The sequence below is a fragment of the Cryptomeria japonica genome, chromosome 5, assembly GCF_030272615.1.
Source record: "Cryptomeria japonica chromosome 5, Sugi_1.0, whole genome shotgun sequence".
NCBI classification, from domain to species: domain Eukaryota; kingdom Viridiplantae; phylum Streptophyta; class Pinopsida; order Cupressales; family Cupressaceae; genus Cryptomeria; species Cryptomeria japonica.
The window spans coordinates 176,623,435-176,640,929 of NC_081409.1; positions in this window are offsets into that span (position 1 = coordinate 176,623,435).

Genomic DNA, 17,495 nt, shown 5'->3' on the forward strand with positions numbered 1-17,495 from the left:
CTAGGTTCTTCTCCTGGTTTTTCTTTTCCAGATGATTCACCAGTGCATTCATGTTCTGGGAGGAGACTTTAAGAACCTAGAGGCTATGATCCATAAAGCTTTTCAAGGCTTTCTCATTTCTAGCCATCCGGGCATTGACATTGTCCTTATCCTCCTCCACCTGTTCCTTCATTATTTTGATGACGTCCTCCAGATGTTTCAGGTCACCTTTTATCAAATCTTTCTCCAGCCAGTCTTCCATTTCCATTTCCTCCTCCACTTCACTATTCTCCATCTCCTCGTGCTGCTTCCCAGAGTTGGACATGTTGATTAGCTTGTTGATCTTAACTTCCAGCTTCCTTTGTTTACCCTGCATGCTGGTAATGTTTTCCACCACCCACTTCTGAAAATTGAAGAATTCAAGGGTGCAATTGCGGGCAGTATCCAGAATGGTGTCCACAGAATCCTTGCTCTGTTCCGTCTCCTCCACATTAGGGTTTTCACCTTCCTTAGGCTTCAGAGCCTCTTTCTCAGTTTCCGAGCCTTCAAGGTTAGGTTGACGATTCTCAGAATTGCCCCCTTCCTCTCCTTCCCCATAATTCTCCTCCTTGTTAATCTCCATTTCAAAAGTATTTTCCTTATTCTTTCCCTCTTCTTCCTCACAAAGCACATCCTTTTCTTCCTGCACAATTTCAAGCATGAGAAGAGTATGTTGGTTTTCCTTGATGTCATTTTTTTTTTTTCGACCCCCTGTCTGCATTAGGAGGGCCATTTTTGGTTCCTAAGACCCGGGTGAACTCACAATACTAGTTCCACTTTTTGACCAACTTTGACACTTATGTGAATATTTTGAAAAAATTCTTCACTTTTCGACACCTATAACTTCTAAACGGTTAAGAATTTGAAGATGATATAAACTAGTGATTTTTAACATCTTGTTTGTAGAATCTAAATATATATTTTTCAATTTTTTTTGAATAAAATTTTATTGATTTTTTCATCTCCCTCAAAAAGTAGTTTTTTACAGGAAACAACATTTTTTAAGAGTGATGTTTATCCCGAAACGCATAATTTTTTTTTCTATAAATGATAAAAACTTAATTCTTTTGAATTTTGGTTTGTAACATCAATACCCAGGGCATGCAGTTGGTTTGATAGTGATATGTTGAATATTTTTTATTTTATTAAGTTTTGAAGTTCGACTAATTATAATTTAGATATAGGTGTACATTTGAACACATAACTTGTTCTATATATATCAAAATTCTATTTTCTTTTTTTTTGTTAGAAAGAAAACATCAATACCTAGTGCACAAATATTTTTTAGAATTTTTTTCAATTATTTTACTATTTTTCCCAATGCATTGAACAAAGAAGTTCATGTTCGGTGAAAAACCTACATTCATAAGAAATAAAATAAAAATATATTAATGAAATTAATTATATTAAAAGTTATACTATTTGGAAATCTTATAATAAGGACTAAATACTTTAAAAAAAAAAAATTAAATGAATTAATTTGACCTCCCAAAAGCTTATGTAAAATTGGTTTTTTATCAGCATTTGATAGATGCAAAGGAGACTCCATTGCAAGTATGATTTAGAAGTAGAGAGCTTCTATCCAAGAAATTTTTATCTAAGAGCCTTTGATTTAACTCTCTTCAATTAATTACTTAAAATGGGACCTCTTAAAGCTTAAATCATTATATTTTTAAAAAAATATATGATTTCAGCAAAAATTAGGACGGACCAAAAAGTGGGAATCAGCTTTGTGAGTTCACCAACCCTCTATGCCCCTTCCCTAGCTATAGGACTTAGACAGGCTCAATTTTTCTCACATCTCCCAGAAACGCTACAAAAACACCCAAGAACACTACCATATTTACTAGAACTACCACCCTGCATGACAAGAATGCCACCATACATTCTAGGAACCACATAGTTCATACCATATGCTCTGTCAAACTTACCATGAGAGTTGAGGTCCTGGTTTGCAGATTCAACCAAATTGACCAGAAATGACACCATAGAGACCATAAACACCATCATAATAATCATAAATGCTACCATAAATGCCAAAAACATTACCATACCTACTAGGAATGCTATCCTAGGTTTAAGGGGGTGCTGAGTTGTCCCAGGGGTCTCCGGAAGTTAGTTTTTGGCTTGTTTGAGTGCATCTTTGGTCTGCATGAGTACTCCAAAGGCTTGTGCATTATGTATTGGCATTTTCCAATGTGTTTATGATGTATTTTGATCTCTTATTATGTTTCATGTTCTCCGGTAAGAGGGTTCATGCCTTACTGTTGAGGTGATTCGTATGTGATCTAACGCTCCGGCAAGAGGGAGAATGCCTCATTGTTGAGGGATTGATTTTATGACTCTAGTGGGATGTCATATACCTCATTAATGAGAATTTGATTTTATTTGTACCTCTTTTATCAAATGCATCCATGATTGGCTTATATTGGTGTTGCATTTGTGAAGGTTTCCTTCTTGAATTGACCCTTGAGTCCTTGTCGCTTAGTTTGTGTTTAGTTTGTTGATATGGTTGTTGTACCTTCTTGAAATTTCATGTTGGTGTTATCTCTACCCTATGGCCTTGGTTCATGGATGGGGGAGTGGGCTCTTGCATGTGTTGATCCTAGGTTGTGAGTACTAGACCTCTAGGAAGGGGGTCTAAACCTAGGAAACCACATGAAGAGTTGATGGTATAATTGCAAGTGATAATATAATAATGATTGATTAGAGGGATGGTATTAGGAATACACATAATCAAGATAAATAACATGATATTGTATGCCCCAATTGGATGGACCTTGGGAGGTGTTTTTTGGGATCCTAGATTGGGAAGATCATTGGACTGGTATACCTGATCTCCCTTGAGTTGCTCCAAGTTGGAGACAAATGCCACATGAGGATAGAATGTGATGACACTCTACCCCACATGTATCCATTATCCATATTCCTTATTTTATTGATTTTCCTCTGGAGGATATTTGCATTGATTCAACCACTTGTTGTACTTTGGTATTGTAGCCTTGTGTTTGGGTCTCATGGAGTCATGTTGTATCCTTTGGTTGATAGGTGTCAGCTTAGGTCTCAAGTGTGAGTTGGAACCTTTGTCATCTCCTAGCATGGGGGGTGCTTCCTTCATTGGTTCCACATGGTCAAGTAGTTGATTTCCTTCTACCATTGGGATATTCTCCTTGGTGTTGTGTGTGTGGATTGGATTCTTCATGAGATTAGGCTATTGGATTCTTATGTTCATGAAAAGAAGACATTGTATCATGATGTAATTTGTATGTAAAAGAAATGATATAATATTATGTAATTGAGAGGGAAGTTGTATTAGGACTTGATTTTATAATTAGGTATAGACCTATGATTTCTTCATGATGTGAAAAGGTGCTTGTCATGAGACTAAACTGATCATGGAAATGGAATAGTTTATGTGTACTTGAATCGTATTACATCTATGTGATGGATAGTATTATGTTATGCTATAGAATGAATGGTAAGTAAAATGGAATGGATTAGCATTAATCTATACTTGATTATCTAGGTGTTCATTGACACTAAAGGTTAAATGATTTGTATAATGTTCTAATAAAGTATACTGTGTGTTTGGAACTTTGCATAGTAGGCAATGATGACTTGACTAAGTAAAACAAATGAAGAAGAAATATGGTGTAGAGGTTAGGAAGAATGCTTTGATGTTTTCTTGATGTATAGAATGATTAATGTGTAAAATGTGCTTATGGGTTTAATGTGATTGTGAAATGGAGTAGTCATATGAATTTGAGTTGTATTTATATTCACGCATTGGAATTGAGTTATGTTATGCCCTAGGATGATGATGAATATAATAGTTGCATTAAAGCTTCATTTGAGTAGAATTTATGAGGAATGAATGGCTAAGGAAAAACTATGATGCAATAGGCTAAAAGGAAATAAGATTACGTACTTATGTTACTTGTAATATTAAGCCATTATGATGTGATGTAGCAGTAAAGACCAAGTTATTGTTATATGTACTCCTATGTACTAAGTCTTGATGAAATAGGAACAATGATTTTGTAATAAGATGAGGTATTGTTACCTGATTCATATTAAAGAAATGATCATTATGTTAGGATTGAGATACTATATTTAAATGATCAAATTATGTTTATAATATTAAAAACGAATCTAGAGATTGATTAGTAGTATGGTATCCTAATTGGAGGATAATTAGTACCTACTATTATAACCTTGCATATGAATATGGATAGTACTCTTGATGAAATTTATAATGGATGTGATTAAGGAAATAAACAAGTCCTATATGAAGAAGAAGGATAATTGTATTTAGAATCATGATGCATTAAGTGATTGATGAATCAAGATGCTTCTTAGACACATTTGATTAGTGTTTTTAAAAGAACTTAAGGAAATGAAATGTGATGGGATATGCATATGTATTAATGTTAATCTAGTTTCATGGGAATTAATTGGTTATATGCATGGTAGATTATTATCTTCTAGATAAGTGTTATGATTAGATGATGTAAAGTAGTGACGTTAATATACCCCAGGGAATGGATGTGTTTACAAGATTATATTTGAAGGTATGACGATATTTAGGAAGATTTAATCTACTTGTGTAATATAGTTTTATGATTATGTACATGTTGGTTTATGTAATCTTGCAAATGGTTAATGTTGCATTGATGCATGATAATATTAACATAGAGTAACAAATGTTTAGGAAAAAATTTCTTCATGTGTTAGTAGATTTTACATTATTTCTCTAGGGTATTTTGGTGGGCATTACATGTGGCAAGTTCATTCCATGAAATAGATAGAGACAACAACCTTAATCATCAACCAATGGAATGTACACTTTAAAGACTAAAATATTCTCTTCAACTAAGATAAGCCAATTGCAGACAATGTAATTAAGATCATATCACAATCACCACAAACTAGTTATACCCACTATAATAGCAAATGATGAAACCAATATGCAAAATAAAAGAGAGATTTTTGAACCAAAGGAAGAGTCACAATAGACCAATGGGATATATATTCATGAGGAAAATAGTGATAGCATGTCTTTTTAGGGATTCTTAGACGGAAAAGTAGAGTCTCTGAAGTTTTGGAGTTGGCGACAAAGATTGTGGAGAGTGATGGAAAGTTCAGAATTGAGGCCTGTGAAGGATTCAGAGTGAACCACATGTAGACTTAAGTTGGAGAGTGTAGTCACATAAATCTGTCCACTTAATTAAATGAATATTTACTATTTATTTGATTATTTAACCATCAATAATAAGTTAATTAAATTAATATTTAATTAATTCATTCTTAATCCCTTCTCCTATTAATTAAATAAATTATTCAATGTATTTAAATTAATTCATCAAGCTACATTCTAAATCAATTAAATGAATAAAACACATTTATTTAATTTAACCCCCTTTCCTCTTTTAAATAAATAGTTAAAACATTTATTTAAATCCCTAATCTACCCCCCCCCCCCACTTGCATTCTCCTACAAATGCAAGTTGCAACCACAATTGAAATAAATTAAATTTATTTTAATTAAAATCCTATTTTCCCTCACCCACCAAACCCACTTGCAACCCTAAATCCCCTTCTAGACTCTTCTAACCATTTTCTAAGTTCGTCTAATCATTCCTAATTATCCTAAACCCATCCCCTAATTATTGTCACATTCCTAAGCAACTTGGAGTCACTTCTCAAAGCCTCCAAAGTCTTTGAAAAACATTAAATGCTTTATGTATCCAACAAGTTAACCCGTAAAGTCTTCCAAACCACTAATGGCTCTTACATGACTATTTATGGCTCTTACATAACCATTAATGGTTAACTCAACTCACCCACATGGTTAGAGACTTTCCCTCTAACTCAACCCCCATTTGACTCATGGGTCTCTTCAAGCATTTATTGCTTTGACCATGGTTATCCTCACTAACTCTTGGCATTATTTATTGGATAATGGCTTTATTCATTCAACTAAACACAAACCTTACATCCCAAACTAACCTTCAAGTAATGTCAAGCATTTAATGCTTCTTCCCTCTCCTCTCAAGCCATCTCATGATGACATTTGTCATCCTAGGATTGGGTTGAAAGCCCTCACATGGATCATAAACCCATCAATCCTAACCTTTGTTGAGATTACTCAATCCCAACCATCCATTTCTCTATTTTTCCTATAAATAGAGCTCATTCCTTCATAATCCAGATTCAAAAATCTTGTATGCATCTAAGTTATAGTGAATTTGAGAGAGAGCATTTTAGAGTAAAATCATAATCCACATTGTCTTTTGGTTAAAATTGATAATAGCTCAATTAACTCATTTTCTCTCATTCCTAGCTAGCTTGCATTTGCATAATCATAATCATTTTCAATCTTAAATCTCAAAAAGACTTCCATGGTAGTGCAAAGCTGACAGCTACACTCATGTGGAACTTGGAGAGGAGAGGAACAAGGGAGGAGCAGCTATGAACATCTTGGTTAGCATTTGGAGAAGTGTAGTTTATCTCTTTTGTATTTGCATGCTTTCCATTTCATGTTTAATATCTCTCTTGATATGCCTGTTTAGGATAGTCTTTGGTTGCTAACACTAATGTTTGAACTTGTTTCTTGTGTTGTGTTTCCATCGCTATTCTAATCCTTTTTGTAGTGCATCATTTGGTGAACCTGACGTGAATCGAACGCGCAACCTTCTTATCAAAATTTATACTACTAACATTTTTGCTTGTTGAAATTGACACACAGGTCGCGCTTTAGCACCTTTCAACACGCTTTATTGCCTTTGAACACACTTTAGCGCCTTTGAACACGCTTTAGCACCTTCGAAAGTTGGTGTTTTAGTGCGTTTGTTCTCGGATTAGCACTATTATCTCTCAATTAGCGCTATTGTCTCCATTTTAGTGCTATTTCTCTTCAAATACTGCTATTGTACTTAGTTTAGCATTTTTGTGCTCTTTGTTTGACAGAATTTTATTATGTTGGACAGATTCTTTTAGCGCCTTTGTCCATAGTTTAGCGTAGTTGTATTTCTTTTAGTGCTTTTGTTTGTCACATAGCGCCTTTGTGTTAAATAGTGCTTCTGTTTTCACACAGAGTAGCGCTATTGTAATAGAGAGTTGTAAAAAAATTTATTGTAACCGAAAATCACAAAAATTTAGGCTTGTAGAAGCCCACCAAAAAAATTTTTTTTACTAATTGTTTGGTTTTTATGCAGGTTTTTGACTGACTCTATTGCAAGATTTGAAGAGTTAGATTAGGAAGTTTTAATTCTTTTTTTACTAACTTTGTCTTTAAAGTTTGGTTAAAAAGGATTCACTTTCTATTTTGGGTTAAAAATCAACTTCACATTTCCTTTTGGGTCATAAAATAAATTGAATTTTTTTAGTTTGGACTTTAAAAAGAACCTCACTTGGCAAAGTAAAAAGAACCACAAACTCAAACCCAACAACTGTGTTTTTCTTGCAAGTTAGGAAACAATCTTTCATTTTGGGCTTAAAATAAGACAAACAAACTTTCATTTTATTGCACAAGTCTAAAAATCACAATCAATTTTCATTTTGCAAGTTAAAAAGAACCAACAACATGTCAAAGTTTTGTTTCCAAAATCGATCTCCTTTAAGCAAAAACGTGCTTCATTTTGGTTGACCAGGATTTCAAATTTTGTAGATTAGATAACATTTTGCCTTGAAGTTAAAAAGAACACCATGTTTCTTGGAGCAACATCTCCAAGTAGCTTTTAAATCACATTGTTATAAATTAGTTAAAAAGAACAAGTGTTTTCAGTGATTGGCACACTTGTGCAAAAATTTTGTAGAGTGGTCCTACTTCTAACACACACTATCCTCTCCCTTGTCTTTCATGGTCCTAGGTGCAAGAGAAAAGTGTTAGTAACGCTCAAAATTTTAACTTTTTAAGAGAGGCCTACCAAGAGACACATCACTCTTGGAAATGACCTCGTGCGGTAAATCCTTCAAGCCACAATAGAAATTAGGTGTGAGGGAAACTTGTAGCTTTGGGTATAGTTTTTCCTACAATGTAACTTGCTGAAAGGACATATGGACCCCACCACAAGTTACAAGACTCTTAAGTGAGTCACTGCAGAATGAACTTATGTCCAAAAACATCGAACATTACTAGACACCTTTTATTATAGAAGCCCACCCGTTCTATTGAGTTGAGGATATTTGTGATAACTTCAGTGCAAGAGCATAGATGGTTTTTCTCTCAAGATACTCACCATACATATTTCCTTGAGTAGAAACAGGGGTTTTTAAAAGGCTACTTGTAGCTTGATGAAAGTGGTGACTCCCCCATCATAGGAATCATCTATTTGTTATGCTCATGCAAGACTTAGTATATCACATCCTTACCTACCATGGTGGGATTCATAAGGTATGTAGTACCAAAGTCAAAGAAATATCAAGATGTGGGTTGAAATTATCGCAACTAGCCATTGACCTTAGGGATAAAGTGTGTTTGAAGTGTCTTTGTTTTGTGTCAGACCAATAACAATTTGAGCTGACTTCAAGCTTTTTTTGGAAAGAACATACAAAACATTTTAAAAGGGTCAAAAAGTTCATGATTGGGTTGATTTAAACCCACACCTATTGTGCCTTTTGAGGCAAGATTATTGTGCATGTGTGCTTGTTGTGTTTTCTTGTCAAAGAAATTCAAAAACAAATTCAAACCAAGTATTCATCCAACACAATTTTCCATCAAACATTTAACCAACAAACCAACATCAAACAAAGGGAAAACAAGATATCAAATTATATGACCATCATTCAAATCTTGAGAAAAAGGAATCTTCATCAACATATCAATTTGAAGAAAAGACCATTAATTTCAAAGGCTTTTATCAAAAGAAGGAAATTTTTCTATCTCAATAGACAAATTTTTATCTCACACAGAGCCTTCTTACTTCATATGTGTCTATATCTTCAAGGAAAATCCAACAAGTTCGATAAAGAGCCTTTGAAAAATAGTGCTTTTACTCAGTATAGAGCCTTGAGTTATCACAAAAACAAAGGAGACAATATCAACCCTGCTTTCTTTCCAAACATATACATTACCTATAACGTAGCTTGAGAAGAACCACCAACCCCTGAGAGAGAAGAGGAAGAAGAAGTCCCCTTTGTGACACAAAGTTTTTATTGAGGTCTATATTCTATCCACTTTCACATTCATACATCATCAATTCATTCAACTCTCAAAACATAAAAAAGTCTTGTCCTAAGTTCTTTTTAGATATTGCTTAAATCAAAACAACACATCACTTTTAGAGTGTCTCTACATCTAGGATCAATCATCCTAAGAGGCTTTTCTACGCAGGTTAAAACTAGTTTATGAGTGCATCCTCTCATTACTAGGTAGCTTGGTTTTGTAAAACATCTCAAACCTTGTTATACCTTATTACATCAACATTGTTGAAAACACAAAGAGCAATTCACAAAGAACTTTGGTAACATCCAACCTTCAGTGTTAGAGATCCATCTTCTAAACACTTCACAAAACACTTATTTCTCATCAAAACATTTCATCACCAACTCATAATCACTTTCACCAACCTCAAAACTTTCAAACAAAATGGCTCACACTAGATCGAAAACTAGACAACTAGAGATCGAAGACGAGGAGGACGAAAACCTCAACGATTTTCAAGAAGCCATTGGAGGAGGTACAAATGATGAATATCCTAGCACTCCAACTCTTGAAGCTATCAAAAGAGAACAACACAATCCCAGGTTCAATCAACTTTTTGATGAAATCCTTAAAAACAATGCAAATGCTCATTTTTTGAGACTTGCTCAAGAGGGTGCTAAACTACCCTCTGATTTCGATACCGCACAGATACGACAAACATTAGAAAAACATAGTCGTAATGATGGTGGCAGAGGTAGAGATTACTTTCGATATGACCTTAATCAAGGAAATCCCCCACCTCCTCCTCCTATTGAAATAGACATGTTGAGACAACAAGTCGAGAATCTCGCTCAACAACTCAATAGTGGTGTGAAGACTACCCGGTTTTCACTTAACGATATTTGTCCCTATCCCTTTGATAGGAACCTACATATGCCACCTTTTCCGCGAGGGTTTGAAACACCTAAGTTTGAAAAGTATCGGGACAAAGGAGACTCTAGAGATCATGTCTGAGAATTCCACTCATCTTGTTTAGAAGTAGCTTACAAAGACACCTATCTAATGCGCCTCTTTCCTCAGAGTTTGGAAGGCACAACCATGCAATGGTTTTCCTGATTACCAGGTGGCATTAGAACATTTGAGGAACAAGTCCAAAAGTTCATCGCTCATTATTCACATAACATAGAACGAGATGTTACCATGGCAGATCTATGCAATACCAAACAAAAACTAGGGAAGTTGTTTTCAGCTTTCCTCCGATGGTGGAGACAACTATCTAGCAGACGTTCTATTCATTTTTGTGAACAAGAACTAGTGGAAATATCCATTTCCAACTTGAACGATGAGATGGAATTCCATTTAGACATTGAAGGCACAGAGTCCTTTGAAGACATGATCACCCAAGGATTGAAATGTGAAAGGGCCCTCATCAAAAAGAAGATGGCCCTCGTCCACGTTTAAATAGTGATAAACCAAATTTCTGGAACAAGAACAAGAACATTGTCAACAATGGGGTAGTAGACGCAAGGACCGTAAAAAATGCACAACCTATGGTCAGATTCATGAAAATCCCCCTCCTAAAAACAACACCATCAATCATCCACAAAAACAAGGTCGCAATGCTCCACAAGAAGAACCAAGACAACGGCAATAGATCTATAAACCAAAACGCACATACACACCCTTAAGGGAACCCATCGAAATAATATTGCGTCAATTGGTCTCTTCAAATATTGTGACCTTGCCAAAGACATCTAACTATGAACCTCAGGTCAAACCTCCATGGTGGAGAGATAATGAACACTGTGAATTCCACCAAGGGAAAGGGCATAAAACGAGTAACTACCATCAACTGAAAGATCTTGTTCAAGATCTTATTGATAGAGCAGAAATTGAAATCAAAGGACACGACCCTAAAACATCAAATGATGATCATCTAATGTTCAAAAATCCACTCCCATCACATGATCAAAGGGGTCCTTCCACTTCCGAGCGAAACACAGATACTATGACCAATTATACACAAGTTGCCTATAATTATACTATGAATCACCTCTATGACGTTGATGAACAAGTTGCAACCCTCACCATCAAAGATCCAAATCCTGCATGCAATATTTTTATGCATCATAGCAAAATTACCATTCGACCACAAGGAACGACACCCTGGCCCAAGCAATATAACCTTGTGGAACAATTGGACAAAACGTCCGCACTCATATCCATATTAGAGATTTTGCACTTATCCCCTTCACACAAAACAATCTTGGATCAAGCTCTCCAAGAAGCGTCAGTCCCTGCCAACCTTAACACAAATAAATTTCAAGCCATGGTTGGAAGTCTCGGGTTATCACCATGCCTTACTTTTCTGAAAGTGATAACGCTTCATTCCAACAACCACATAGCGCATCCCTTCATATTGAAGGATTTATAAACCAACATAGAACCAAACGAGTCTTGATTGACAATGGAGTCGGCCTGAATATATGCACCTTGCAGTTGGTCACAACATTGGGATATAAGGTAGAATCAGTGGACCCCAGCAAAAAGATAACCATTAAGGCCTATGATGATGTGGAGCGTTCTTCCAAAGGAGTTGTTGTATTACCTATCAGAGTGGGACCAGTGGTGAAACGCATCATCTGTCAAGTTCTATACCTTCCTTTGCCATATAATCTCTTGTTAGTAAGACCTTGGATACATGCCATGCAAGTCGTTCCATCCACCTATCATCAGTGTATCAAATTTCCACATAATGGTGCAGAAATCATAATCCTTGGTGATGCAAATTCATTTGCATATTGTAACAATATTAACCATCAAACAAAGATTACCATACCTAGCAACAGAGAAGTTATCCCTTCCACATCCTATGTTAATCCAACCTCTCTTTCTAGTTCAATCACCCCTATACCGAAGCAAGAAAAGTTAAAAATGAAAATGGTTGAGGAAGGTCCTGGGGAATATAATCTAAGTCAACTCTTTTGTGTTGGGAAATTACCCACTTCCCCTAGAACTCATGGAAAACCTCAAAAGTTGCTTCAACCACCACTAACCAAGCCAACATGTACTTTGGCGCAATTCATCCCTGGAAAAAGTCAGGAAGAGGAAACTAGAGATGAGGACCTAGTAGAATGGATCTACAAAGACCCTATCAAAGATATCCCAAAAGCTAAGCTTCCCACTGATAAATATGGCAAAGGTCTCACTATCATGCAAAGAATGGGCTATGATGGCCAGAGTGCTTTGGTCCCTTGCAAACAAGGATGACACAAACCCTTACAACCTGAGTTAAAACCCAAACATAAGATTGGATTAGGCTTTCAAAAGGAATCTCTTCCTAATCTCAAATTCAAAGGCAAACCCAGTTATCAGACAGTTACTCCAAGAAGGTCATTTTTTACTATATCTGCCTCACCAACAAAACTAGTTATCAAATCAACAACATCAATCACACCAGCAACACCAACCACATCACTGATCACACCAACAACATCCATCACCCCAACAGTACCAACTACATTACCAATCTTATCAGTAGCATCAATACCACCAGCAGTAACACCCACAACATCTACAGAACTGCCAAACCCATCAGTAGGAGTAGTCATACCAGCTATACCAACAACACCGATAATCCTACCAGCAGCACCAGCAATCCCACCTATCAAAGTGTACAAAATCATGACCAATACACTCTTCAATACAAAGGACATCCCAGCATGGTATGGTAATTGGATGTTAGAGAGTGATTCAGAGACTGACTCGCATGAGTGGGAATTTGATTCAGTGAATCTAAATACTTCAGACAAAGAAGACACATCACCTCCCCCGCCTCATAAAGATATCCCAATTTATGGAGAGGCCTGGATTAAAACCTTTTGGGTTCGAGAACGAGAAGCACCTTCCATGGATCCTACATCGAATCCCACACCAGAATCTGACAAGGAGAGTAGCATTGATGAACTTCACTCATCTATACTAACCCTCACTGATACCTCCTCTGAACTCAACTTAATTGATGAGTTCAAGCCCATCATCCACCCTGAACTCATAGACTGGAATCAGCCAAATCCTCCATGTCTTGATCACTTCCAAAATGATGAGGTGCTCATCGACTTTTTAGAAATACAGGATCACATACCAAGCGGGGATCACAAAGTTGGATTTGCCATCGAAATTAATAACGTAGCATACTTTGGGGTAGATGCCAAACCTTTCAGCCACAAAAACATCACAATAAAACATGGATCTTCCAGAGAAAATCACACTATGGCGTTGTTTGATCCCAAAAAGTAAAAAGAAAGAGTGTATCCCATAGTGAAAACCTCTCTGAGGCACCTACGGATGAAAGGTTTGGCATCCTCCCCTCTAGTACAAATCAGTAGAGATCGACAATCCTAATCAAAGAAACAAAAAAATTCAATGTGGGACCCCTGAGAATCCTCACCAAATATATTTGGCATCTATACTAACTCTAGAGGAACAACCAAAGTTTGTGGATTTCTTCCAAAAGAGTCAAATCAACTTTGCATGGTCTTATGCAGACATGCCTGGCTTAGATCATGATTTAGTCATGCATCACCTAACCATGGCAGAAGGAGCTAAACCGGTAAAACAAAAGCTCAGAAAGATGCACCCATAGATTGCGGTGCTCGTCAAGTCAAAAGTCAAAAAGTTCTTAGATGTTGGTTTCATCCAACCAATCGATTATGTCGATTGGATCTCCAACATTGTACCTATCGACAAGCCTAATGGGGGCATTTGTATCTGTACATACTTCAGAGATTTAAACAAGACATGCCCTAAGGATGACTTCCCCTTACCAAACATCGATATGATTGTCAATCTCACTGCAGGTCATGCCATGCTTTCTCTTATGGATGGCTTTCTAGGGTACAACCAGATCAAGATTGCTCCAGAAGGTCAACATAAAACTGCTTTCACGTACCCATGGGGAATCTATTATTGGAATGTGATGCCATTTGGTCTGAAAAATGCAGGGGCAACCTATCAAAGAGCGATGACAACCATCTTTCATGACCTAATGCACACTATAATGGAAGATTATGTCGATGATTTACTAGCTAAATCATTAGCAAGAGAAGGTCATCTGGAAATACTGGGTCAAATCTTTGACACATTAGAGCAATATCTTGTACGACTTAATCCAAAGAAATCTATCTTTGGAGTGACCTCTGGGAAGCTCCTAGGATACATTGTCTCAAGCAAGGGCATTGAAGTAGATCCGACGAAAGTCAAAGCAATCATGGGCATACCACCTCCCAAGAACATCAGTCAGTTAAACACATTCCAAGGGAGGCTACAATCAATTCGTAGATTCATTTCACAATTGGCTGATAAGTGTCATACCTTCACACATCTATTACACAAGAATATCCACTTTCATTGGGTTACAAAGTGCTAGCAAGCATTCCAAATGCTTAAATATTACCTATCGAATACACTGTTTCTAATCCCACCAAATCCAAGTAGACCTCTATTTCTATATATTTTAGCTACAAATACGACATTAGGAGTACTACTGGCACAACACAATGCAAAAGGGAAAGAATGTGTTGTATACTATATCTCTCACATATTGGTAGGCTATGAACTCAATTACACACCTATTGAGCTAGCTTGCCTAGCAGTTATCTTGGCAACCACCAAATTGAGGCACTACATGTTGACACACAAGGTACAACTCATTGCTAAAATTGATCCACTTAAGTACCTACTCAACAAGGTAGCATTGACAGGTCGCTTGGCCAAATGGGTTATGATCTTGAGTAAATTTTATATAGAGTATATGGACTGCAAGGCTATCAAGGGGCAAGTTATTGCAGATCAGTTGGCCGATGCACCCCTCATAGGTGACCATCCTTTTGTTTCAAACTTTCCAGATGAATAGATCTTCATGATCACGATAGCACAACCCTGGAAGCTATACTTTGATGGCTCATATACTAGACATGGATCAGGGGCAGGCATTCTTTTCATTACACCTCAAGGTGAGAGCATCCCGAAGTCATACAAGCTCACTTTCCCATGCACCTATAATATAGCCAAATATGAGGCCTTGATCACAGGACTCAGATTGGCTATACAATGGCATCTCAAAGAGCTATAGGTATATGGAGATTCCTAGCTAGTCATCTGAAAAGTCACTGATGAGTACCAAACTAAAGATGATAAGTTCATGCCATATAAAAGGATGGTGGATAGTTACAAAGAATCATTTACAACTATCACCTTTCAGGAAGTACATAGAGATCATAATCGAGTTGCTAACGCAATGGCTACAATTGCATCTCTCCTGGATCTTCCGCAAAATTTGACACGCTACAAGTTCTTGGTCGAATAGCTTTGGATCCCTGCGTATGACATCCCTGAAATTGAAATGATATGTCGCCTAGTCGGTTCTGAATCCCCATGGTACGATGAGTTCTTCACTTACCTCCACGATCACACACTCCCTCCTAACCAATCCAATAACCAACACAAAACCTTCATTTGCCAAACCATGTGATACACCATCATTGTCGAAACCCTATACCGGTGAAGTCTTGATGGTACTCTCCTTCGATGTCTGGAACAAAACAAGATAAAAAAGGCCTTGGAAGAGGTACAAGAAGGAATTTGTGGGGCTCACTCAAGTGGTCCATCCTTAGCAAACAAAATCATGTGTGTTGGATACTATTGGCCATCCATGGAAAAAGACTCCTACTATTTTGTTCAAAAATGTAAGAAGTGCCAAGTTCACAGAGACCTAATACATGCACTTGCATAAGAATTGCAACCAATCACAACACCATGGCCCTTTTTTCAATGGGGACTTGACCTTGTGGGTAAAATTCATCCATCTTCATCCAACGGCCATAAATTTATCATTACCGCCACCGAATACTTCACAAAGTGGATCGAAGTCGTTCCACTTACCCAAGTCGCCCGGAAAGCAGATCGCTTCATTCATTCTTAATTACATCATCTGTAGGTATGGTGTACCCATGTCCATCATCACAGATAATGGGTTTCCTTTCAAAAATCAGGATGTTCGTGAGCTTTGTGAGAAGTTTCACATCCAACACTGCTTTTCCACTCCCAATTATCCATAAGGCAATGGTCAGGTCGAAGCATCAAACAAGAACATATTGAGAATCCTCAAGAAGATGGTCAATGATGATGGTCGTGATTGGAATGTTCAATTAAATCCAACACTATGGGCATATCATACTAGCATTCGAACCCCTACAGGCGCAACTCTCTACTCACTGGTCAATGGAGCAGAAGCCATCCTTCCTATTGAGCTTGAGATACCATCTCTACGGGTTTCCTTGCATAATCTCATAGATGATGAAGCATACCAAGTCTCACGTCTTCAAGACTTGGAACTACTTGATGAACGACGACAAGCTACATACAACCACCTCAAGTCCTATCAGTAGCAAATGAGTAGAAGCTACAATCATTGAGTTAAACCTCGTACATTTGAGGTAGGTGATCTTCTTCTCAGATAAAATCCTCGTAACCAACCAAACAAAGAACATCAAGGAAAGTTTGAATCAAACTAGTTGGGCCCAAATGTGATCATTGCGGTATTTGGGTCTGGGGCATATCAGTTGGCAACTTCAGAAGGAGAACTACTCACAGATCCTATCAACAACATGCATCTCAAACGGTTTCATACATAAGTTGTACAAAGCATCAGGCTCCATCCCATACCAGAATAACACCAAAAACATTCAGAAAAATGTCCTGAAGAAAATACAAAAAAATCAAAATAGTGAAGAGAAAAATCATGCATCCAAACGGTGAACAAACCACTCTAATGGCACCTTAGGTAAGTACGATGGTGAAAACTTGGCAAACAGGCACCACTTGCAAAGGCTATGGCTCCATTGTCTTTCAGACTTGTTGCGATCACATTCATTGCATCCATTCATCCATCATTAAAACCATGGCTTGTTATTGATCTGCAATTAGGGTTAGTATTTCATGCGTCCTGCATCCTACTTTTCATAAGTGATGTCTAAAATGGGGGAAATGCTCTTAACCTATTGATGAAAGTGGATTCTACATTATTTGTGATTCATTAATTTTCCTCATTCAAAACTGTCTAGAAACAATACCAAAAACATCCCAAAAACACTCACAAAATTCAAAAACACTCACAAAATCCAAAAACATGTCAAAAACATCCAAAAAAAAAAATCAATCAATCAAAAACATGGCAACACATAAAATCCTTTGCACATACACATCGCCACAGACACCAAACAACACATTTTTGAGCTCCTTCAACGATGATCACTTATCAAATCAACCAATC